This window comes from Pyrus communis, chromosome 4, assembly GCF_963583255.1.
Source record: "Pyrus communis chromosome 4, drPyrComm1.1, whole genome shotgun sequence".
Taxonomy (NCBI): domain Eukaryota; kingdom Viridiplantae; phylum Streptophyta; class Magnoliopsida; order Rosales; family Rosaceae; genus Pyrus; species Pyrus communis.
This window is the reverse complement of record NC_084806.1, coordinates 22431936-22457315: the sequence shown is the minus strand read 5'-3', so window position 1 is coordinate 22457315 and position 25380 is coordinate 22431936. Positions and strand designations below refer to the sequence as shown.

The window sequence follows — 25380 nt, the reverse complement described above, 5'->3', positions numbered from 1 at the left end:
GAAGGAAGGAACTCAAACAAACGCTACAACCCTGAGAGACTTGAGCCTATAACGTTCTTTGGAGAGTATAATCTGTGATTTCTTGTTTTCTAAAGTCGTTGCATGATCTCATTATTCTTTGCTTGGTTACTACTTAGAAGGCGTTTCATCATATAGTTCCAAATGCTAGAACTCATGCCCATTTCATTCAAAGCAGGTTATTGATTTACATAACACATATTCAAGAAGAAGTTGTGTAGTGACCACCACCATAGCCAAATAGCCTTACTTCCCATACTTCGTATATGTTGTAAGTTTTAACCCCGTTGAGCCTCGTTTTGCCTTTATTCCTTGTTTACCCACATCACCCCTTACCTATCTTAGAGTAGGACTTTCCTATACCCTTGTTCTTAAAGTTTAGTGAGCATGACTTAAATGAATTCCTTTTGAGTTACATTATGCAAGAAAATGAGTGTGGGGGAGTAAAAGTTTGTTCTTACGTTTATATGTATGTTTTGAGATTCAAAAGAAAAAGAAGAAGAAAAGAAAAAAAAAAAAAAAAAAAAAAAAGGAGTGAAAATAAGTAAGAATGAACTCACGAGCGTTGATGGTTGAAGAAAGGGTCCAAAAAGTTGAATATGGCCCTAAGTTTTGTGTGATTTTCCCTTGGGTGTTCAAAGTTGACTTCTGCGTTCTTAAGGGAATTCTAAGTGCCTAATTCAATACTTTGCTCACTATTGCTTTAAGAATGTTTGTTTATCCTTCACCTTTCATTGTTAGCCAATACCCTAGCCCCGTTACTACCCTTTGACTTCTATATTGAGTGTTATGTATTTCAATTGTGGAGTTTGAACTTGGTATGAGCTTATGGTGTCACTGGTTCTCGCGTCTAAGTAGTAGCATTCCATTCATGAGATCATATCTAAACATGCTTGTTAACTCCAGAAAATGCTTTCCTTATTATAACATATGTGAGTGTTCGTCTACATGTTTACATCAATCTTCTCACATATACCTAGTGTAGGGTGTGTAGTCAGAAAATCTGTGTGAAAAACGAGAGTACATCTAGTAAGAAATTGAGGGAATTCTCTAAAGGCATGTTACTACATTTGAAATGTGTTTTAATTGCTTAATTGTGAACTAGTATGTGGTGACTATGATTAAGAATGTACTTAAGTGTAAAGATGGCTCAAATCTGTGAGAATAATGATTTTTAACTTGTCATGTGCATTGGAAGTCCCTGATACGATTGTTGGAAGGTGTAGGTTGTGTTTTGTTCTTTTTGTTTTGTTTTTCTGTTTTGCTCGAGGACTAGCAAAAGCTAAGTGTGGGGGTATTTGATAGGAGCATATTTATGCGACTTAAATGGCTTGTTCTCGTACATTTACGTTATGTTTCTTTAATTATTTTAGTTCTTTATGCTTCTTTTGTGTGTTTTCAGGTTCTAAGGGAAAAGTATGCAAAAGGATGCCTTTTGGAGCCTTTTGGAGCAAATTAGAGATTGGAATGGATATCATATGCTTGGAGCCAAAAGGTTGGACGAAATTGAAGACTTGAAGTAGGAAAGTTAAATCCTAAAAAGACCTCATGTTTGAGCATCATTGAAAACTCCTACGCATTTTAGAACACAAAAACAACATTCCTAGCAACCTTAGGACATGTCGTGTGTTTCCTTGTGTCTCCCTTCCTTGCCATGCAAGGAAGGGCTTTGTTCCCTATTTTAAATACTTAAACACTACCACTTATCATTCACCACATATCATTCACCACTTATCATATCATACATTCATTTATCACTTATCATAATCATTCACTTATCACTTAACATATCATACACTTATCACTTATCACTCATAATCACCTACAACATCCACCTACTTCACCTACAAATGACATAGCCATATGTTCCCTCCACTACTCCTATAAATACCCTTGCATTCATTCATTCATGGACATCTCATTTCATACACAACACACCACAAACACTTCCATTCCTTCTCTTTGCCGTGAGTTCCCTTGTAATCCAAACACCATTTTTCCATTTCCCTATTAATCCAAACACCACTCCCCAAACCATTCACACCATCAAACTATCCTTAGACCTTGTGTTACAACAACGAGGAAGAGAAGAGTGCCTAAACGTTCATACAATTCAAGTTTGAGTTGTTGGAATGTTTAGGTGTTTCTTTGATTTCAATGTTTAAATTCAATTCTCTTTGTTTGTACGTATGAGGAATGGAAGAGAAGAGTGCCTAAACGTTCATACAATTCAAGTTTGAGTTGTTGGAATGTTTAGGTATTTCTTTGATTTCAAAGTTATAATAAACTAAACCCCCTTTAGCTAGGGGGTGATTCGAAATATATGTTTATGCTTGCATTTTGATTTGATTAATTCTAATTGCGTTTCATAAGTTGTGGTTCAATTTGTTTAACCGTTTGATTGATAACTTATTTATGAATGTTTATTAAGAATGCGCGCTTAATTTTCATGCATCAATATGACGCTAGAATATAAGTGAGTTTCACCTAATAGTTACGAACTTATATTCACAAGTAGTGGAGGTTGCTTATAAACAATCGCGTTAAATAAATTCTTGGCATAAGTTTCATGCGTAGTCCATAGTAACGAATGCCTCGTCAACACTTAAAGTTTTCATGATGCTTAATGATCTTTGATTGTATCTTTATTGTGCTTTTCACGTAAAGGACTTTTGGAGAATGTTGTGAATTGCGTTGCGCTAACCCATCCAATTCATTAACTTAAGGAAAACTTGACGGTTAATTTAAGCGGACCTAATTGACCCGGGGCGTTGAGAATTAATGATTTGTTGAAATGCAATTGGAAATCGTTTTATTATGCAAGTGTAACATGTGTGGAGATGAACCCCGTAGCTAACTTTCCATCCATTTGTTCTTTCTTTTCTTGTTTCTGTTTTCATGTTTAATTTAACTTGTTATTCAATTATGTTAAACATGTGAAACTAATTTCTTTTTAGTTAGAGGCGAATTTGAAGCCATGGACATATGTTGGTTATGATTTGATTTACTCCAGTTATGAATTCATGAACTTTAGATGTGGGTTACTTTTCTGTTTTGATTAAGAACTTGTTTATGTATGTGGGTTGAGGGTCGACACTTAATTTGCATGCCTAAGATTTGATGCTAGGATATAAGGGAATTTCACCTAATCGTTATGAACTTATATTCATGAGTAGTAAAAATCGCTAGTCACGATTGTGTTTAGTAAACCCTAGGCTGGATTAACATGCGTATTCCATAGTTATGAATGCCTAGTCAATGTTTATGATTTCCGTTGAACTTAATGATCTTTGTTGAATGTCTCTATCATGCGTATTCCATGTGAGAGACTTTGATTAGGAATAATTTGGTTGTAATGCGTATCCCATTCAATCCAATGAATCTAGGGAAATCTGAAGGTTAATTTAAGCGGACCTAATTAACTTGGAGCATTGTCATTCATCGTTTGTTGAAGTCATAACTGGGAGTCAAATTATATGCTTATGTTCATGTGTGGATAAGGAACCCTCTAACTAGTTTTTCTTCATTCTATTCCATCAATTTCGTTTGTACAATCTGTTTTGTTTCCAAGTTTCTATTTTAGTTTAATTTCGTCCAAAACCAATCCCCCATTTATTTTAAAGTGTTAGATTAGTTAGAAATACATTTATTTTGTGTTTTTACGTTTTTTTGAGTCAAATCCAAGTGATTAACAATCCCTCCTAATCCCCGGTCCAGAACGATCCCTACTTATACATATACTACAATTTGACGAAAAGAGGGTTTAATTTGTGTGCGTATAATTCCCGCATCAGCAGGCGCCCTTTCGATTTCTGAACGACGCCCCTTCTCTTTGAACGACACGTGGTAGTGCAGATGCGGCTCCTTTTGACAAAGCTGCACGCGTTTTCTGAAAAGCAGAGAAAGCGTCGCCGAACTTTGCGCTTGTCGGCTAAAGATGTGTAGTTACGATGATGGCCTCCACGTGTTTTCTGAAAAGAAGAAATCTTTTGACAAAGTTGAACACGTCTTCTGAAAAGCCGAGGGAGCGTCGCCTAAATTACGCCGGAAAATCCGGCTCTTTGAATCGGTGGACGCGTCGCCTTGGCTTTTTATAGAGCTTTCGATCACTGCCAACATACACACTCTGAAGATTTCCCATTCCTGAAACTCGACTCCGGCCCTTTGTGAAATTTTAACTCCATCCACCCCTTCTCTTTGAACACTTTTGAAAAAAATGGCAAACTCATCGAACCTTAGCTTAGATTTGAGTCTCAGCAGCAATCCGGTTGCGCCCCGTCAAGGTAATGGATGGCGCCCTTCTTTTTTATCTTCTAACGGTCCTCTTTCAGGTGAAGACTCTGTGATGCAGGACGCCACAACTGCTACAATAGTAGCTAAAAACCTCCTCACTCCAAAAGATAGTAGGCTGCTGTCAGGACGGTCCGATGAGTTGGCCGTTCAAGAGTCCCTCGCACTTAGTGTTCAGTGTGCGAGTTCTGTGTCCAACATGGGCCAACGCCTGCTTGCTCGGTCCCGCCAAGTGGAATCGTTGATGGCAGAGGTGGAAAGACTTAAGCAAGAGATCCAGCAGCTTAAGTACGAGAATAGAAGTTTGCATGTGCTTGCAAATAACTATTCGTCGGGGATGAAGAGGAAGCTTGATGAGCTGCAAGAATCTGAGGGTCGAATTCACAGTGACCGTCAAAGGCTTGCGTCTTATCTCCAGAGGCACCTTTTTCCTGGGTCATCCAGCGCTTGGCCAAGTATTGAGGCCTGGAATGCTCTAGCTCCGATGCCTTCCGCTCCGATGCCTTCCGCTTCTATGCCTCCTGCTTCTATGCCTTCTGCTCCTATGCCTTCTGCTTCGACGCCTCGTAGTGGGGCTTCACGTAAACATCCTCTGTGAAGGCTCCATCTTTCTCCATGTTTAGTATCTTTCTTTTTTTTTTTTTTTTTTTTTTAACATAAATAAAATCAAACGGCATGGAATTGGTCCTTGAATCGAAGGTGATACTTGAAGTGAACCGGCATTGGTTTGAATTCTAATGTAGGTGCCTGATTCATAAAAAACAACAAGTTAGTATAAAATGTAATGGAATTTGAAAAAAATGACTTACATGTTTTGTCTGACAAGAACTCAATGACAAACACCACTCCTTTGAAAGTTTCAGGGATATTGGACTTGGTCAGATTGCATGTGATGGTTATGACTTGTCCAATGTCATCAAATTCAACTTCTTTGGGTATTGTTGTCTCAAGTATATCCCCTTTGATGAATTCATGAAATTCCCTACTTTGCACCTTTGGAAGGTCTTCCAAGATGTCTTTTTCACTTTCTTCTTCCTTGGAATTCATGAACCTGCAAGGAATAGGGATATTAGGTGGAATGGGGTTAGAACTAATTGGAACAACCTTACTTGAATTAGATGGCGTAGGAGCAATAAGTGCTTCCGGCAAAGGTGCTTCAAATCCTCCCTTCGGATTTACAATGGTTGAACTAGGGAGTTTGCCTTGGTCGCAAAATTGTCCTACGAACTCCGCTATCTGCCCAATTTGATTTTCCAAGTGATCCAACCTTTTGTCTTCTTGTCGAGCCTCATTGTCTTGATTTTGTGAGCCCTGCACCAAACAAATTAATTCGTTAAGCTTTTGATTATAATCTATTGACGAACTTAAATTTGGTTGGGCATATTGAATATGAGGTTGTGGTGGCTGCCAATATCCTCCTTGTTGAGCATTTTGAGGTTCCCACCACATAGAGTTTGAATGATCACTCCAATCCGAATTGTAAGTATTGGAAAACACGTTATTCCTTGATTGAAGATTAAATATATCAACTCTTTGCATTTGGGACCTTTCCATGAGCTGTGACAAAAGAGAAGTGTTATCAAGTGCCATGTTGTTCTTAACAAACAAACACAAATAAAAAAAAACTAAATCTAAAAGACAATACAGAAACAAATAATCCAAGGGATTAGCAAATTTTCTAATCCCCGGCAACGGCGCCAAAATTTGGTGCGAGAATTATACGCACACAAATTAAACCCTCTTTTTGACAATTGTAGTAATGATATAAGTAGGGATCGTTCTGGACCGGGGATTAGGAGGGATTGTTAATCACTTGGATTTGACTCAAAAACGTAAAAACACAATATAAAACACTATACTAGACTCAAAGAATTCAAAAATACTTTAAAACATAAACTAAATTGATTTCTAATTAAATTGAACAATAAAGTAAAGGGGGGATTGTGTTTGGACGAGATTAAATTAAATGGACAAATTGTAATTAAAGGCAAAACGTAAATATGAATGTGATGAAAATATGGATGATGGAATAGCCAAGGGGTTCTTCTCCACACATGTTACACTTGCATACAAGATTGATTCTCAGTTGGTCTTTCGATAAATTATGAAACTCAACGCCCCGGGTTAATTAGGTCCGCTTAAATTAACCGTCAAGTTTTCCTTAAGTTAATGAATTGGATGGGTTAGCGCAACGCAATTCACCACATTCTCCAAAAGTCCTTTACGTGAAAAGCACAATAAAGATACAATCAAAGATCATTAAGCATTATGAAAACTATAAGTGTTGACGAGGCATTCGTTACTATGATGAGCATGAAACTCGTGCCAAGAATTCATTTAACGCGATTGTTTATAAGCAACCTCCACTACTTGTGAATATAAGTTCATAACGATTAGGTGAAATTCACTTATATTCTAGTGTCATATTCATGCATGAAAATTAAGCGCGCATTCTTAATAAACATTCATAAATAAGTTATCAATCAAACGGTTAAACAAATTGAATCCACAACTTATGAAATTCCAACGAAAGTTAATCAATTCATATTGCAAATATAAACATAGTTTCGAATCACCCCCTAGCTAAAGGGGGTTTAGTTCCTCATAACTTTGAAATCAAAGAAACACCTAAACATTCCAACAACTCAAACTTGAATTGTATGAACGTTTAGGCACTCTTCTCTTCCATTCCTCATACGTACAAAACAAAGAGAATTAAATTTAAACTTTGAAATCAAAGAAACACCTAAACATTCCAACAACTCACACTTGAATTGTATGAACGTTTAGGCCCTCTTATCTTCCTCGTTGTTGTAGCACAAGGTCTAAGGTGAGGTTTGGGGGATTATGGAAATGGATGAGGAGTGGTGTTTGGATTATAAGGGAATGGATGGGAAGCTCACGGCTAGGGAAGGGAGAATGTGTTTGTAATGTGTTGTGTATGAAATGAGATGTTCCTGAATGAATGAATGCAAGGGTATTTATAGGAGTAGTGGAGGGAACATATGGCTATGTCATTTGTAGGTGAAGTAAGTGTGTGAGGTTGGTGAAGTAAGTGGAGGTTGTAGGTGAAGTAGGTGGATGTTGTAGGTGAAGTAGGTGGATGTTGTAGGTGAAGTAGGTGGATGTTTAAATGGTTGAAATGTGTAGATGATTATGAGTGATAAGTGATAAGTGAATGATTATGATAAGTGATAAATGAATGTATGATATGATAAGTGGTGAATGATATGTGGTGAATGATAAGTGGTAGTGTTTAAGTATTTAAAATAGGGAACAAAGCCCTTCCTTGCATGGCAAGGAAGGGAGACACAAGGAAACACACGACAATGTCCTAAGGTTGCTAGGAATGTTGTTTTTGTGTTCTAAAATGCGTAGGAGTTTTCAATGATGCTCAAACATGAGGTCTTTTTAGGATTTAACTTTCCTACTTCAAGTCTTCAATTTCGTCCATCCTTTTGGCTCCAAGCATATGATATCCATTCCAATCTCTAATTTGCTCCAAAAGGCTCCAAAAGGCATCCTTTTGCATACTTTGCCCTTAGAACCTGAAAACACACAAAAGAAGCATAAAGAACTAAAATAACTAAAGAAACATAACGTAAATGTACGAGAACAAGCCATTTAAGTCGCATAAATATGCTCCTATCACTTTCTTTGATATAACATATGTGAGTGTTAGAATTCATATTTACATCAATCTTCTCACATATAACTAGTATAGGGTGTGTAGTCAGAAAATCTGTGTGAAAAACGAATGCATATCTTGTAAGGAATTGAGCAAATTCTCTAAGGCATGTTACTACTTTCAAGACATGGTTTTAAATGCTTAATTGTGAAATAGTATGTGGTGACTTTGATTAAGAATGTACTCAAGTGTGAAGATGACTAAAATCTATGGGACTAATGATTTTTAACTTGTCATGTGCATTGGAAATCCGTGAGACGATTGTTGGAAGGTGTAGGTTGTGTTTTGTTCGTTTTGTCTAGTTTCGTGTTCTCTTGTTGTTTTGTTTTGCTCGAGGACTAGCAAAAGATAAGTGTGGGGGTATTTGATAGGAGCATATTCATGCGACTTAAATGGCTTGTTCTCAGCATTTACGTTATGTTTCTTTAGTTATTTTAGTACTTTAAGCTATTTTCGTGTGTTTGTAGGTCCAAAGGGCTAAAGGAGCAAAAAGATGCATTTTGGAGACTTTTGGAGCACTTTTGGGCTAAGGATGGATAGCTTATGCTTGGAGCCAAAGTGTTGGACGAAATTGAAGACCTAATTGAAGACCAAAGTGTTGGAACCTTGTTCCCTTTAGTTTTAGGACATTTAAACCATTTCAGAAACTCCACAATCCCATTCATCAACACATGCATCCACATGCATTCACCCTTTAAACCATTAAATCCACATGCTTTCTTATTCAATTAAATCAGCCACATGCATTCATCATCATAACCTAGCTGTCATTCCACTTCATTGCACATGCATCTTCAAATAAATCAGATTTCCATCATATTCACATGCATTCCATCCTTTAAAACATTGCACATGCACTCCCTTTAATTAATTAAGCCACATGCACTCCCATCCATTTCATCATTGCAGCCAACACATGCTTTCACATGCATTTTCAGATTGTCCCCTTGCACATGCAACCACATATTCATTGCACATGCAATTCCAACCCACATGCATCCTTTAATCATTCAAACATGCAGCCACATTCCCTCCTAGCAAGCATCCATTGCATTCATTCTCATTCACTCTCCATTTTCAGAATGTAGACCATAACACCACCCTTGCCGTGACTCTCCCTTACAATCCAAACACCATCCTTCCATTTCCACCACTCCTCTTCCATTCCTCCACCACTCCCCAAACCATTCACACCATCAAACTATCCTTAGACCTTGTGCTACAACGAAGAGGAAGAGAAGAGTGCCTAAACGTTCATACAATTCAAGTTTGAGTTGTTGGAATGTTTAGGTGTTTCTTTGATTTCAATGTTTAATTTCAATACTCTTTGTTTTGTACGAATGAGGAATGGAAGAGAAGAGGGCCTAAACGTTCATACAATTCAAGTTTGAGTTGTTGGAATGTTTAGGTGTTTCTTTGATTCTCTTTGTTTTGTACCATGAGGAACTAAACCCCCCTTGGCTAGGGGGGGATTCGAAATAAATGTTTATGCTTGCATTTTGATTTGATTACTTCTAATTACGTTTCATAAGTTGTGGATTCAATTTGTTTAACCGTTTGATTGATAACTTATTTATGTATGTTTATTGAGAGTGCACGCTTAATTTTCATGCATGAATATGACGCTAGAATATAAGTGAGTTTCACCTAATCGTTACAAACTTATATTCACAAGTAGTGGAGGTTGCTTATAAACAATCGCGTTAAACGAATTCTTGGCATAAGTTTCATGCGTATTCCATAGTAACGAATGCCTCGTCAACACTTATAATTTTCATAGAGCGTAATGATTCTTGCTTGTATCTCTATTATGCAATCATGTAGGGGACTTGTGGGGAATGTTTTGAATTGTTGTATGTGCTAACCCATCCAATTCAATAACGTTAGGAAGATTTGAAGGTTAATTAGTGCATCACGGTTAACTTGGGGTGTTGAGAATTCATAATTTATTGAAATGCAATTGGAAATCATTTTATTATGCAAGTGTAACATGTGTGGAGAAGAACCTTCTAGCTAGCATTCATCCATTCAATTTCATCGCATTCATATTTACATTCTGTCTAGTTTATTAAACTTGTTTCGTTATTTCAATTTTCGTCAAATTAAAATCCCCCTTTACTTTATTGTCTAATTTAGTTAGAAAGTGTCTTAGTTTGTGTTTATAAGAGTTTTGAGTCATTTTGTTACACAAATTCGTCCAAATTTGTGTTTGTGCTCAAATCTGCCCAGAAAGTGGTTTTTAGGCAGATTTGAGTGTGTTTGTGTTGTTTTGAGTCTTTTGGTTTGTTTTAGTGTTTTAAAGTTTAGTTTTGCATTCTTTGAGTCTAGTATAGTGTTTTATATTGTTATTTTACGTTTGAATCAAGCCATAATCTTAAATTCGTCCAACATTGGGTTTAAGGTCAGAAACTGCCTAGTTAGTGTTTTTAGGCAGTTTTGAGTCTTTTGAATTTTTTTTTTTGTGTCCTTTGAGTCAAATCCAAGTGATTAACAATCCCTCCTAATCCCCGGTCCAGAACGATCCCTACTTGCACCTATACTACAATTTGACGAAAAGAGGGTTTAATTTGTGTGCGTATAAAATCTCGCATCACCCATCATCCATTAGTTTTTCTTATTTTCGTCCAAAATCTGTTTTAAAGTTTTAAGTCACTTGTTTTCTTTTAAATTCGTCCAAAATCAAAACCCCCTTTCTTATTTGTTCCAAATCTGTCCAAAAGAGTCTTTTTGAGTCTTTAGAGTCAAAACCAAGTGTATTTTCGTCCAAATTAAGTCCTAGAGTCTAAATTGAGTCTTTTTGGTTATTTTTGGTTGTTTTGAGTCATATAAGTTAGTAAGAGTCTTGTGAGTGTATTTAAAGTGTTTTAAAACATATTTTTACATCTTTGAGTCAATTTTCATTAGATTAGCAATCCCTCCTAATCCCCGGCCTAGAACGATCCCTACTTATATCTATACTACAATTGTCAAAAAAAGGGTTTAATTTGAGTGCTATCTTTTATCACATCAGATGCCTCGGTGGGAGGTGTTTTGGTTGACAAAACGCCCGTGGCTACCAAGGTTTTAATTGCAAATAGAGCGTTGAATGCACAACAATATGGTGTTGGACAAAGAGACACCCCACGGCAGCAAGTGAATGAGGTAATTTCCCAATCCGACATTCAATCTCAATTAGCTAATCTTACTTCTATTGTGTCTCAGATGGCCGAAGGAATGAGGATACAAGGACCAAGTGTATGTGGCGTATGTTCTATCCAAGGACATCCTTCGGACAAGTGCCCTCAATTGATTGAGAATGGGGGATGGGAAAGTGCAAATGCCATTGGATTTCCAAGCCAAAATCAGCCAAGGAATGATCCATATTCCAACACATACAATCCAGGGTGGAGAGACCATCCAAACTTCAAGTGGAGGGAGCCTCAACAACTTCAACAACAAGGAGGCTTTAGACAACAACCCCTGGGGTTTTACACCAAAACCTACGGCAATGATCCAACCCCACCCTAATCTGCCCAAAACAATCAAGGTACGTCTTTAGATAATGCTACACTTCTTAAGTTACTTACCAATTTGTCTCAGGGGCAAGAAAATCAAAACAAAGCATTGCAAAACCAAGAAAAAGCGATGCTAAACCAAGACAAAAGGGTGGACCACTTAGAAAAACAAATTGGGCAGATTACGGAGTTTGTAGGACAATTCTGAGACCAAGGCAAGCTCCCTAGCTCAACCATTGTCAACCCAAAGGGAGGGTTCGAATCTACCAAGGCAATCACATTGAGAAGTGGTAAGGAAGTTGGAACCACCCCAAAACCGTCCAAAACAAGTCAAGAAGAGGACATGTTGCTGCAAGAAAAGAATCAACAAGGCACCAAGGCCACGGCAAGGGTGGAACCAACCTTGCCGCAGCCATCTACCACCCCAAAACCGTCCAACACCCCTAAGGTAAGTCCAAATTCGACTTTGTCAAGTTCTATTCCACTAAATGTGCCCTTCCCTAGTAGATTTAGGCAATCAAAGAAAGAAGGGAATGAGAAGGACATTCTGGAAACCTTGAGGAAAGTTCAAGTCAATATTCCGCTCCTTGATGCAATTAAGCAAGTTCCTAAGTATGCGAAATTTTTGAAAGGGCTTTGCACCACAAGGAAGAGGATTTCAAACAAAGAGGTGGTCCAGGTAAGTGAGAATGTTTCGGCAGTGTTACAAAGAAAACTACCACCTAAATGCAAAGATCCGGGTAGTTTTACAATTCCTTGTGTTATTGGAAATACTAAATTTGAACATGCTATGCTAGATTTAGGAGCTTCAATTAATGTCATGCCTTACTTAATTTATGCATTTATGAACTTGGGAGAACTTAAAAACGATGGTGTGATTATTCAATTGGTCGATCGTTTTAATACCTATCCAAAAGGAGTTTTGGAAGATGTGTTGGTGCAGGTTAACAATTTGATCTTTCCGGCAGACTTTTACGTGCTTGACATGGAGGATTCATCCCATTCTACACCATTGCCGATCCTACTTGGGAGACCTTTCATGAAAACAACCCGCACCAAGATCGACGTGTTCAAAGGAACTTTAACGATGGAATTTGACGGGGAAGTTATTGATTTCAATCTTTTTGAAACTATTAAATATCCTAATGACAATCATTCTTGTTTCTCTATTGATATACTTGAGTCATTGGCGCAAGATTTTCTTGATTCATTGGACAAAGACCCACTTGAAACCACAATTGCCGAAGGAATGGGTAGAGAACCAAATCTGGCCGTGCATGATGATGGTATTGCCGAGATGGTGGCTTCACTTGAATCATCGCCACAATATCAAGGTAAGCCCCCAAACCCAATTTCAATTCCTGTTTCTACTAACAAGTTATTACCTTCAGTGATTCAGGCACCCGTTCTTGAACTTAAACCATTGCCAAGTCACTTGAAGTATGTCTATTTGGGAGACAAAGAAACGTTGCCCGTCATTGTTTCTTCATCACTCACGGCAACGGAGGAAGAGAAATTGATTCGCGTGTTGAAAGAGCACAAAACAGCCATAGGATGGACCTTGGCCGATATTAAGGGAATTAGCCCTACAACATGCATGCATCGCATACTTCTAGAGGAGGGGGCTAAACCAACCCGAGAGGCTCAACGTCGACTCAACCCTCCAATGATGGAAGTTGTGAAGGAGGTTATTAAATTACTTGATTGCGGAGTGATTTATCCTATCTCGGATAGCCGTTGGGTTTCACCAATTCAAGTAGTGCCAAAGAAATCCGGAGTGACGGTGGTGAAGAATGCTGAGAATGAGCTTGTGCCAACACGCATCCAAACGGGTTGGAGAGTTTGCATCGATTATAGGAAGCTCAACGCCACCACAAGGAAGGACCACTTCCCTTTGCCGTTCATTGATCAAATGCTTGAAAGGTTAGCCGGTCATTCTTTTTATTGTTTTCTTGATGGATATTCGGGATATAATCAAATTGTCATAGCTCCGAATGACCAAGAAAAGACCACTTTCACGTGCCCTTTTGGTACTTTTGCTTATCGTCGCATGCCATTCGGTTTATGCAATGCACCGGCCACCTTTCAAAGATGCATGGTAAGTATATTTTCAGATTTTGTGGAGAAAATAATTGAAGTTTTTATGGATGATTTTAGTGTATTTGGAGATTCGTTTGACGATTGCTTACATAATCTCACTTTAATCTTAGAACGATGCATTGAAGCTAACCTTGTTTTAAATTGGGAAAAATGTCATTTTATGGTAAAACAAGGCATAGTTTTAGGGCACATAATTTCGGCCAAAGGGATTGAAGTTGACAAATCAAAAATAGATCTTGTACGCTGATAGGAGCATATTCATGCGACTTAATTAGCTTGTTCTCGTGCATTTATGTTGTGTTTCCTTAGTTATTTTAGTGTTTAAAGTCACTTTTGTGCATTTTCAGATTATAAAGCCAAAGTGTGCAAGAAGATGCAAATTGGAGTCTTTTGGAGCAAAAGAGGAATGAATGAGTTGAAGACTTGAAGAAACGATGAATTCCTTCTCCAACAATGAATTCCTACTTCAACGAGGATTCCTACTTCAACAAGGATTCCTACTTGAAGTAGGAAAGTTAACCCTAGGTTTCCCGTTTTGGTAACCTTTCCTAATCTTAAACGTCCGTATTTTCTAGCCACTTTGAACGCCATGTGTGCACTTTAGGACACAAAACAAAGGCCCTAGCCCACTTTCCAACCTTTGCCGTGGCCTTTCCCCTTCTCCCCTTCCCTTGCCGTGCAAGGGGGGCATTTTTGTCCCATTTTATGCACCTAAACCCTAACCCTTTTCCCTAGCCGCACCTTGCAGCCACTCTCCCTTTAATTTCTGAACTTAAACCTATTTCCCTTTCAAATAAACCCTAGCCGCACCTATTAATCAATTCCCTTTTGATTTCTGATTTTATTTCCTAATTCTAGCAGCCTTTGAATTAATTTTAGTTAATAAAAATAAGCTAGGGTTGGATTTTCTGAAAACCCTAGGTATTCCACCACTTAGCCGCACCCTAGGGAGATTATTCATTCATTCTTCATATTTCAGCAACAAAAGCATCTCAGCCGCAACTCCCATCCATAAACCCTAAGCCCTCTAATTCCACATCTCAGCCGTACCCTTTATTTCACCCTAGAGCCTAGATTATTCATTCATTTTTTCATCATTCAGTATCCATCACCCTAATTCTCTCCCTTTGCCGCAGCCACCATCCCCCTTCTCCTTCAATCCGCAGCCACTCCACTAGTCCAGCCACCATTCCCAACCTTCCTCCACCACTCACACCCCTTGCCGCACCACCATATCCCCATAAACCCATCTACAACCCAGAAAATCATCCCAAATCATCCAAAAACATCTCTGCCGCAGCAAGGAGAAGAAGAAAGAGGAGCTTAAACGCGCAAAAATTCAAGTGGATTCGTTGGGCGTTCTAGGTGTAATCAATCTTTTGTTCTTTATGTTTAATTTCAATTTTGTTTCTCTTTCTATGAACATGAGAGGCTAAATCCCTAGTTAGCTAGGGGGTGATTCAAAACCATGTTTATGCTTGCAATATGAATTGATTACCTTTGGTTGGAATTTCATGAGTTGTGGATTCAATTTGTTTAACTGCTTGATTGATAACTTATTTGGTCCTTGTCTTGTGTCATAAAATTCAATTTCTTTGGGGTTGTTTGCCTCAATAACGTCCTCTTTGATGAATTCATGATATTCCCTACTTTGCACCTTTGGAAGTGCTTCCAAGATGTCTTTTTCACTTTCTTCTTCCTTGGAATTCATGAACCTGCAAGGAATAGGGATATTAAGTGGAATGGGGTTAGAACTAATTAAATTTGGAACAACCTTACTTGAATTAGATGGCGTAGGAGCAATAGGTGCCTTCGGCAAAGGTGTTTCCACCCTTGCCGTGGGTTGGGTGTATTCCTCTTCCTTGTGATTTGATTTTGATGGTTGAGGGTCCGTTCCAACCTCCTTGTCACTTCTCAACATGATTTCCTTGGCAGTTTCAAATTCTCCCTTCGGATTTGCAATGGTTGAACTAGGGAGTTCGCCTTGGTCTCGAAACTGTCCTACGAACTCCGCGATCTGCCCAATTTGCTTTTCCAAGTGGTCCAACCTTTTGTCTTGATTTTGGCCCTCCTTGACTTGATTTTGTGAGCCCTGCACCAAACAAATTAATTCATTAAGCTTTTGATTATAATCTATTGACGAACTTGAGTTTGGTTGGGCATATTGAATATGAGGTGGCTGCCAATATCCTTCTTGTTGAACATTTTGAGGTTCCCACCACATAGAAGTTGAATGATCACTCCAATCCGAATTGTAAGTATTGGAAAACATATTATTCCTTGATTGAAGATCAAATGTACCAACGTTTTGCATTTGGGACCTTTCCATGAGCTGTGACAAAAGAGAAGCATTATCAAGTGCCATATTGTGCTTCTCTAGTACTTGAATTCAACAAACAAAACACAAATCAAAAACTAAAAACTGAAATACATAACAGAAACTAAAACTAAAACTAAAAAGAAAACGAAAATAACAATCCAAAGGATTAGCAAAGTTGCTAATCGCCGGCAACGGCGCCAAAATTTGATGCGAGATTTATACGCACACAAATTAAACCCTCTTTTTGTCAATTGTAGTATAAGTATAAGTAGGGATCGTTCTGGACCGGGGATTAGGAGGGATTGTTAATCTCTTGGAAACTGACTTAAAAACGTAAAAACAATATATAAAACACTAAACTAGACTCAAAGAATGTAAAACTAAACTTTAAAACACTAAGACAAACCAAAGACTCAAAATGCTTTTAAAAACACAAACTAAAATGATTTCTAACTAAATTGACATTAAAGTAAAGGGGGATTTAAGTTTATACGAAAATTGAAATAACGAAACAAGTTAAATAAACTAGACAGAATGTAAATATGAAATTGATGAAATGGAATGAATGGATGATAGAATAGCTAAGGGGTTCTTCTCCACACATGTTACACTTGCATACAAGATTGATTCTCAGTTGGTCTTTCGATAAATTATGAAACTCAACGCCCCGGGTTAATTAGGTCCGCTTAAATTAACCGTCAAGTTTTCCTTAAGTTAATGAATTGGATGGGTTAGCGCAACGCAATTCACCACATTCTCCAAAAGTCCTTTACGTGAAAAGCACAATAAAGATACAATCAAAGATCATTAAGCATTATGAAAACTATAAGTGTTGACGAGGCATTCGTTACTATGATGAGCATGAAACTCGTGCCAAGAATTCATTTAACGCGATTGTTTATAAGCAACCTCCACTACTTGTGAATATAAGTTCATAACGATTAGGTGAAATTCACTTATATTCTAGTGTCATATTTGACACACCCCGTCCCGAAGGAGGGCATGCTGGCCGTCACGTGAGAGTGACGTAACCATTTGCACAGTACGGAAGCTTTAAAGATACAATTTCTAAGATGAAACACCCAAAGGTGAGTCCTAATTTTTGGCCATTCTGTCAGAACACCGTTGAATTTCCTCGTAGTCACCACACCTTTTCAATTCTTGAACCTGGAGGGGCGCAAAACAAAATTGAGTGGGTCAGCAAAACGAACGTATTCAAAACCTTCTTTTCTCTTTTGCATATACTAACCCCTCGCTGTAAAACAAGTATAGTTTCCCAGAAAATAACATATATACGTATGTATAGATATGCCAGTCATGCTCAAAGATATATCATTCATGCTCATAAATATGCCATTCATGCTCGAGAATATGCCACAACGGAAACTCATAATCAAATGTAAGTGCTCAAGCGTAATTCACATCAATAACATATAATCTGGCAGCCGGGAGTCACCTAACGTGACCTGTACGGCTGCAGATAGAGCTCCAATCTCAACTCAATATCTGAATCTGCACACGAGTCGGAACCACCTAACGTGGTCTGTACGACAAGACTGGGTGTAATATATACGCTCTAGTGCTACGATCACGTGAAGACTGTGCGAAGAATCGCGGGTCACCTACGAGTCGGAACCACCTAATGTGGTCTGTACGACAAGGCTTGCACCTAACTTGGATCCAAGGCGAGCGTGTGGTGCTGGTGAACATCACGTGAAGGACTGTGCCCTGGCCCTGGGCGGGAGCACTAACACCGGGGTGCAGATTATGAGCTCTCTAAACATCTCAACTACTAATATTGCATACAAACATGAATACCTCTTACCTGGCACTTACCTGGGCCTCCTCAGCACCATGCAACAGTATGCATAATTATGGTAATGCACATATTAAAATATGATGCATATATGACAGGATATTTAATTCGTATTTCTTTTAAAAATACGTTTTCTGGGAAATACGTCAAGCATACGTATATATATATATACTGAAAAATAACTGCCCACTCACATATCACATCGACGTCTCGTAGGTCCCTGAGCCTCCCCTAGATTGGTTACATTCTTCCTCTGTATAATTTTCACCTATACAAAAAGTAACCAAATTGACGTTATTTAACGCGCATACACCAAACATTCGTCCATAACTTTCTCATACGTTACTCAATTTGGGTGTATGAATATACCACGGTGATCTACACGACGTCACGAACGCGTGACAATTTTCAGAACTCAATTTGGAGCTCTCACGCGCCCCCACGCGCACTGTTCACGCGCTGCCCACGCGCGCGTCTTCTTCCTCGCGTCGCCGGACTGGTTTCGCCGGAAATAGTGTTTTGCCGGAATTTCTGGGTAAATTTCAAAGTGTCATAACTTCTTCATTTCTTAACCATTTTCAACGTACTATATATCAAAATGAAGGTATTGACGAGACGAACACATCCATACCTGTCTCGACCCCTAACTCGCCGTGGTTTCGCCGGAAAAAGCCCCGACAGCTCCGGCCAAATTTTGAACTTGTCATTCTCCGTGTTCCTATGTCCATTTTTCACGTAATTTATACCAAAATGAAGCCCTAAACATAATCTACCACGTTGGACTAGTTTTAGGACCTAAAAACAACGGAATCAAACTTTTCCAAAAATACGAAAATTCGGCCGGACTTACAGTTCGTGATCCCGACGTCCAAATCCTTCAAACGAAGCACTCCGAGCTTCCTTAGGATCTCACCAAGCTTCCTACAAGCTTCAAAATCCCAGAAAACATCAAGTTTTACGTGTGCATGAACAGTGCACACGCACAGTGAAATTGAAATCCATGTTTTCCGAAGTGAAACTCACCTGAAATTGGTACCATCGTGTTCGTGTGGTCTTCAGGAGTATGATGGTGGTCTTAGATCCTTCGTTGGCATAGTTTTGGGGTGGTTTGTGGGTGGTCTGTGTGAGTTCGAAGGAGAGAGAGAGAACTCTCAGAGAATGAGAGATTTGTGAGGGAGGAGAGAGAGAGACAAGGCACGGGAATGAGGGAGAGATTTGAGGGAGGTGGGATCCTACCCAATCCCCAAATCATCAAGTTACAACATATTTTACGCCCCTTAGTCCCGTTTAAGGGCATTTTCATAACTTCACGTCCTCGGAATTAAAATTCTGGGACGGGTTGTGACAACCTTCCCTCCTTATAGAATTTCGTCCCCGAAATTCCAACAACCAACTAATCATCTAAACTCGTACAATAGCTTCGGATAAATCTCTCTCATCCGATTCTCCTTCTCCCACGTAATTTCTTCCACTGAATGCTTTCTTCACCAATTCTTTACCAATTACACTGTCTTAATTCTCAATACATTCTTTTTCCAATCCAAAGTCGTCCTTGGTTCCTCAACCAGTTTAATCCGGATTAATTCTCAACAGTTGCACCGGAACTCCATGTGACGAATCTGCCACCTAGTGACAACACATCGAAATATAATACATTATGCACCTTAGCCAATTTTGAAGACATCACCACTTGTATGCAACTTCATCGATTCCTTTAGTGGTCAAAAACGGTCTGATGTGTTTAAGACTTATTTTGTCTCCTTTCCAAATCTCACTATTTCTTTTCGTGATGAAATTTCTAAAAATGTTGAATCATGAAACACATCATGCTCTTACAATAACTCTGGAAGTAATTCAAGCAACTTCACTTACTCTTCGATGATCACATAAAGTCCGATGTACTTAGGACTTAATTTGCTTTCCTTTCCCAGCCGAATCTTACTTTTCTAAAGTAAAAACTTCAAAATTATAAGATCGTCTACGTTAAACACTCGATTAGTGACATGTTCAACTATTAATCTCTTTTGCCATTCCTGGCTACTCTCAGGTTAAACTTAATCACCTGAATACTTTGAGAAGACTCATCCATAGTTTCAGGGCCTACCAAAACTCTTTCGTGATCGAATCTTCTCTATCCAGAAGCATTTCTTCCACAAATCAGCCAAAAATCGACACATTTCATGGTCCTTATGGCGTTACATCGGAAACTGCGCAACCAACATACTTAAAAAAAACTCAGCAGTTCCGTAACCCAAATCTCTTCTCCATAAAACATATAAGTACTGTTGCACTGTGGTTGTTACTCAACACTGGAGTAAATGTACTAACTTGGTACATTGATCAACTAACACTTCAAGTTCAATCATAACCATCCTATTCTCGAACTCAGCAATCTTTCTTTTTCCCTTCTTTCTTTACCTTGGTTAATTCTTAATTTTCTTTGTTAACCATTTGAGTCTTGAGTACGACCTTACTAAAAAGACTTAACTTGAAAATTAGCAATTACAACTTCTTCTCAAACTTCCATTCTCAACTTTACTTCAGTTGATTTCCAATCCACAAGAAGACAATCTTGGCAAGCGTGCCAGACATTAACTCTTACCACCGTCTTTTCACCAAGTGCATCAGCTAGAACAATTTTATGATCACCCTGGTCGTACAATCATGTTCATTAAACAATTCAATCCACCTTCGCTGCCTCATATCAAAATCCTTCCAAGTAATGGATATTGGAGACTTTTTTGGATTCGTAAAAATCTTGCATTCTTACCAAATATAATGTCTTCATAACTTCACAGCAAGAATGGTAATCATGACTTCCAAATCACCATTAGGGTAATTCATTTCATGAGGTTCCTTTTGTCGTGAAACGTATGCAATCACCCTAACATTTGCATCAACATGCATCCAATACCATTCAAGAAATATCACTAAAAATTTATGATTACCACTATCTTCTGGGAATACTAAAATACGTGCATGAGTGAGGAAATACTTCAGTTGTTGAATCCTTTGCTCACAATTTCCTTCCCACTCATACATAACCTCTTTTCTCAACAATCTCGTCAATGACAAAGCAATGACTGAAAAATCTTTCACGAACCGTCCATGATAGCTTGTTAAGCTAGGATAACTCCAAATCCCAATCACGATTCGTGGTTGTTCTAAATTCTCAATTTCTGCTACCTTTTATGAATTCACTTGAATACCTGAAGCAGATATAATATATCTCAAAAATGCTACTTGATTCATCCAACATTGGCATTTGCTAAACTTAGCATACAATCGACATTCCCTCGATCTTTGCAATATCGATTTAAGATGTTTAGCATACTTTGCTCTAGTCTTATCAATCTTTTCAATAGCAACAACAACAAATCGGTCTAGATATCATTGGAATACTTCATTCATCAAATTCATAAAGTAGTAGATGCATTCGTCACTCCGAATGGCATCACCAAAACTTGAAATGACCTTAACGAGTCCTGAAAGTTATCATAAGGGCATCCTCACCGATAATCTTCAACTAATAATATCCAGACCTCAAGTCAATCTTAGAAAATATACAACCACCTCAAAGCTGATCAAACAACCATCAATGTGAGGTAACGGATAACGGTTTTCACTTGTTACTCGATTCAACTGCTTATAATCAAAGCACAGCCTTAACGTTCATTTTCTTTCTCACCAATAAACTGGGGTTCCCCCAAAGTAATGTACTAGGTTGAATAAAACCTTTATCAACCAATTTCCAATTCTCTTAGTTCAAAAGGCAACATTCTATAATATAAGGTTTGTACCTGGAGATAAATCAATAGTGAACTTTACATCTTTGACTGGCGGCAATCCAGGTAAATTCTCAGGGAAAACGTCAGGTAAATGTTTGACTACTCCCACTTCTTCCACACTACTAGAAGTGACATCTTTTAGCACCACATGAGATAAGTATCCTTGGCAGCCTTTTGATAATAATCTCTTTGCTCTCACAGCATAATTAACGGTCTGCCTCACTTCACTTTGCATACTTACAAAAGTAATCTCTAGTCATCCAGACCGATGGAAAAATAATTGGTTTCCCGGAAATAAAGTATATACTCATATACGTAATATATCTCAAAAAAATGCTAGACAATATGAATGTATGTCATGCCAAGTATCATAATAGAATGCTCTATAATAACATCGAAATCTACAATCTAATAGAACAAAAGTAGCTAGCAACAATACTCTACTAATACTGAGCACTCTGAATAAGTACGATACTAACATAGGATAACCTATCGATTTACTTGCTTAACGAATCCACGAATAAATTATTAATATTACGGTCTGCAGCCCGCAATACTGATAAATCATCGTTGTCTCGATAAGTAAGCAACAACTCTCGAGGGTGTAATATTACTATTTTGCCACTCATTAGGAAATACATACACACGTCTCAACCGCGTTTATTTACTACTTTCAAGGCAATAACAATGATAACATAAAATTTCTACATTAACAACAAATAGACTTTAGCTAAGTCATTAAGAATAATTATCGTACTCCTAATCAAATCCGAATAATTCTGAGTATCTTGCAGTGATGTGTGGTTAACACATCCCTGGGCTTGTTGTTGTCTCCCACAACCTCTATTAGTGTAAATACTTCGCTCGTGTACACCACGGCCTAACTGACCATAATTAATATATCCAGGAACTTGCTGGATCGGCGCCAGTTGTGGCAAAGAAGACTGCTAGGGCTTCTGTTGGCTTTGGACATAATTTGCAGTTCTATGTCCCATCTATCCACTTGTAAAGCGTCCAATGCTTTCTTGCCTACATTCTCAAAGGTGTCCATTATTGTACCTACAGCACAAAGGTACATTTCCTTTACCAAAATCACCTTGTCTTTGAGATCTGAGATTACCAATACATCTATCACTTCACCTCTGATCAATGGCATTAAAACCTTTGCCAAAAGAACTAGAATTAGCTTCACTTCTTTTGAAGTTCCGAATCTTTCTATATTCTTGATATGACGAATCATTAACTTTATCGTCATCTTTTGATTCCCATTCTTTTATCATTCTTCTTTACTCTCGCTGAACATGTTCTCAGAGTCCTCAAGGCTCAACAACATCTTGTATACTCCTGGTAAGAATTACAATGGATAGTGGTCACCCAAAATACCACTGCCTTATGCCACCCAGCCTAAAACAATATAACACTTTAATCAAAATAGCAGCAATATTCGAATGGGACGAGGCAAGTCTGAGAACTTTCTATAATACTCATTGATCATCAGCTTTCCTTGTCTCACATTTGCAAATTCTTGCTTTCTACCATCATAAGATGCCGAAGGAAATAATTCTTTTCTTTAAACAAGTCCTTAAACAATTCTCAATCGGCTGTTTCCTCCGGTGACAACGAATTATACTCTTGTTTCCACCAGGATACAAGTTCATAACTCAAACCAGTTAGTCGTCTCAACCCTTCTGTCAAAAGGAAGATTCCTTTGACTTGCATAATCTAAAACATCTTTTCCAATTGGTTAATCCATCACTTTGCTCCCTCAGGTTCATCATTTCATAAGGTGATTCAAATTCAACTCATAACCCATCTTAAAATGTCCCTTTTTGATAATATACTGAATCACCAAAATAATAATTTCCCCCAACAGCTAAATCAGGGAGACTAAGTTCCTCTAACTACGTGGTTTGCTACGAGGCGGTGTAGTTCTGACAGAATTCACTAGAACTTCTCAAGATGTCCAAGATTGAAACTTAGGCTCTGATACCAACTTGACACACCCCGTCCCGAAGGAGGGCATGCTGGCCGTCACGTGAGAGTGACGTAACCATTTGCACAGTACGGAAGCTTTAAAGATACAATTTCTAAGATGAAACACCCAAAGGTGAGTCCTAATTTTTGGCCATTCTGTCAGAACACCGTTGAATTTCCTCGTAGTCACCACACCTTTTCAATTCTTGAACCTGGAGGGGCGCAAAACAAAATTGAGTGGGTCAGCAAAACGAACGTATTCAAAACCTTCTTTTCTCTTTTGCATATACTAACCCCTCGCTGTAAAACAAGTATAGTTTCCCAGAAAATAACATATATACGTATGTATAGATATGCCAGTCATGCTCAAAGATATATCATTCATGCTCATAAATATGCCATTCATGCTCGAGAATATGCCACAACGGAAACTCATAATCAAATGTAAGTGCTCAAGCGTAATTCACATCAATAACATATAATCTGGCAGCCGGGAGTCACCTAACGTGACCTGTACGGCTGCAGATAGAGCTCCAATCTCAACTCAATATCTGAATCTGCACACGAGTCGGAACCACCTAACGTGGTCTGTACGACAAGACTGGGTGTAATATATACGCTCTAGTGCTACGATCACGTGAAGACTGTGCGAAGAATCGCGGGTCACCTACGAGTCGGAACCACCTAATGTGGTCTGTACGACAAGGCTTGCACCTAACTTGGATCCAAGGCGAGCGTGTGGTGCTGGTGAACATCACGTGAAGGACTGTGCCCTGGCCCTGGGCGGGAGCACTAACACCGGGGTGCAGATTATGAGCTCTCTAAACATCTCAACTACTAATATTGCATACAAACATGAATACCTCTTACCTGGCACTTACCTGGGCCTCCTCAGCACCATGCAACAGTATGCATAATTATGGTAATGCACATATTAAAATATGATGCATATATGACAGGATATTTAATTCGTATTTCTTTTAAAAATACGTTTTCTGGGAAATACGTCAAGCATACGTATATATATATATACTGAAAAATAACTGCCCACTCACATATCACATCGACGTCTCGTAGGTCCCTGAGCCTCCCCTAGATTGGTTACATTCTTCCTCTGTATAATTTTCACCTATACAAAAAGTAACCAAATTGACGTTATTTAACGCGCATACACCAAACATTCGTCCATAACTTTCTCATACGTTACTCAATTTGGGTGTATGAATATACCACGGTGATCTACACGACGTCACGAACGCGTGACAATTTTCAGAACTCAATTTGGAGCTCTCACGCGCCCCCACGCGCACTGTTCACGCGCTGCCCACGCGCGCGTCTTCTTCCTCGCGTCGCCGGACTGGTTTCGCCGGAAATAGTGTTTTGCCGGAATTTCTGGGTAAATTTCAAAGTGTCATAACTTCTTCATTTCTTAACCATTTTCAACGTACTATATATCAAAATGAAGGTATTGACGAGACGAACACATCCATACCTGTCTCGACCCCTAACTCGCCGTGGTTTCGCCGGAAAAAGCCCCGACAGCTCCGGCCAAATTTTGAACTTGTCATTCTCCGTGTTCCTATGTCCATTTTTCACGTAATTTATACCAAAATGAAGCCCTAAACATAATCTACCACGTTGGACTAGTTTTAGGACCTAAAAACAACGGAATCAAACTTTTCCAAAAATACGAAAATTCGGCCGGACTTACAGTTCGTGATCCCGACGTCCAAATCCTTCAAACGAAGCACTCCGAGCTTCCTTAGGATCTCACCAAGCTTCCTACAAGCTTCAAAATCCCAGAAAACATCAAGTTTTACGTGTGCATGAACAGTGCACACGCACAGTGAAATTGAAATCCATGTTTTCCGAAGTGAAACTCACCTGAAATT

At 38.6% G+C, this 25380-nt stretch overlaps 2 long non-coding RNA genes across 2 annotated transcripts; both read right to left on the bottom strand.

Moving 5' to 3' along the window:
- Positions 1–16886: 16886 nt before the first annotated feature.
- On the bottom strand, positions 16887–18257 carry LOC137730590 (uncharacterized). The gene is made up of 3 exons (XR_011068193.1): positions 18096–18257; positions 17921–17994; positions 16887–17077 (listed from the first exon to the last, which is right to left on the bottom strand). It is a non-coding gene; the product is annotated as an uncharacterized lncRNA (long non-coding RNA).
- A 5252-nt stretch (positions 18258–23509) lies between these two features.
- On the bottom strand, positions 23510–24880 carry LOC137730538 (uncharacterized). Its single transcript, XR_011068171.1, has 3 exons — positions 24719–24880; positions 24544–24617; positions 23510–23700 (listed from the first exon to the last, which is right to left on the bottom strand). It is a non-coding gene; the product is annotated as an uncharacterized lncRNA (long non-coding RNA).
- Between the last annotated feature and the right edge of the window lie 500 nt (positions 24881–25380).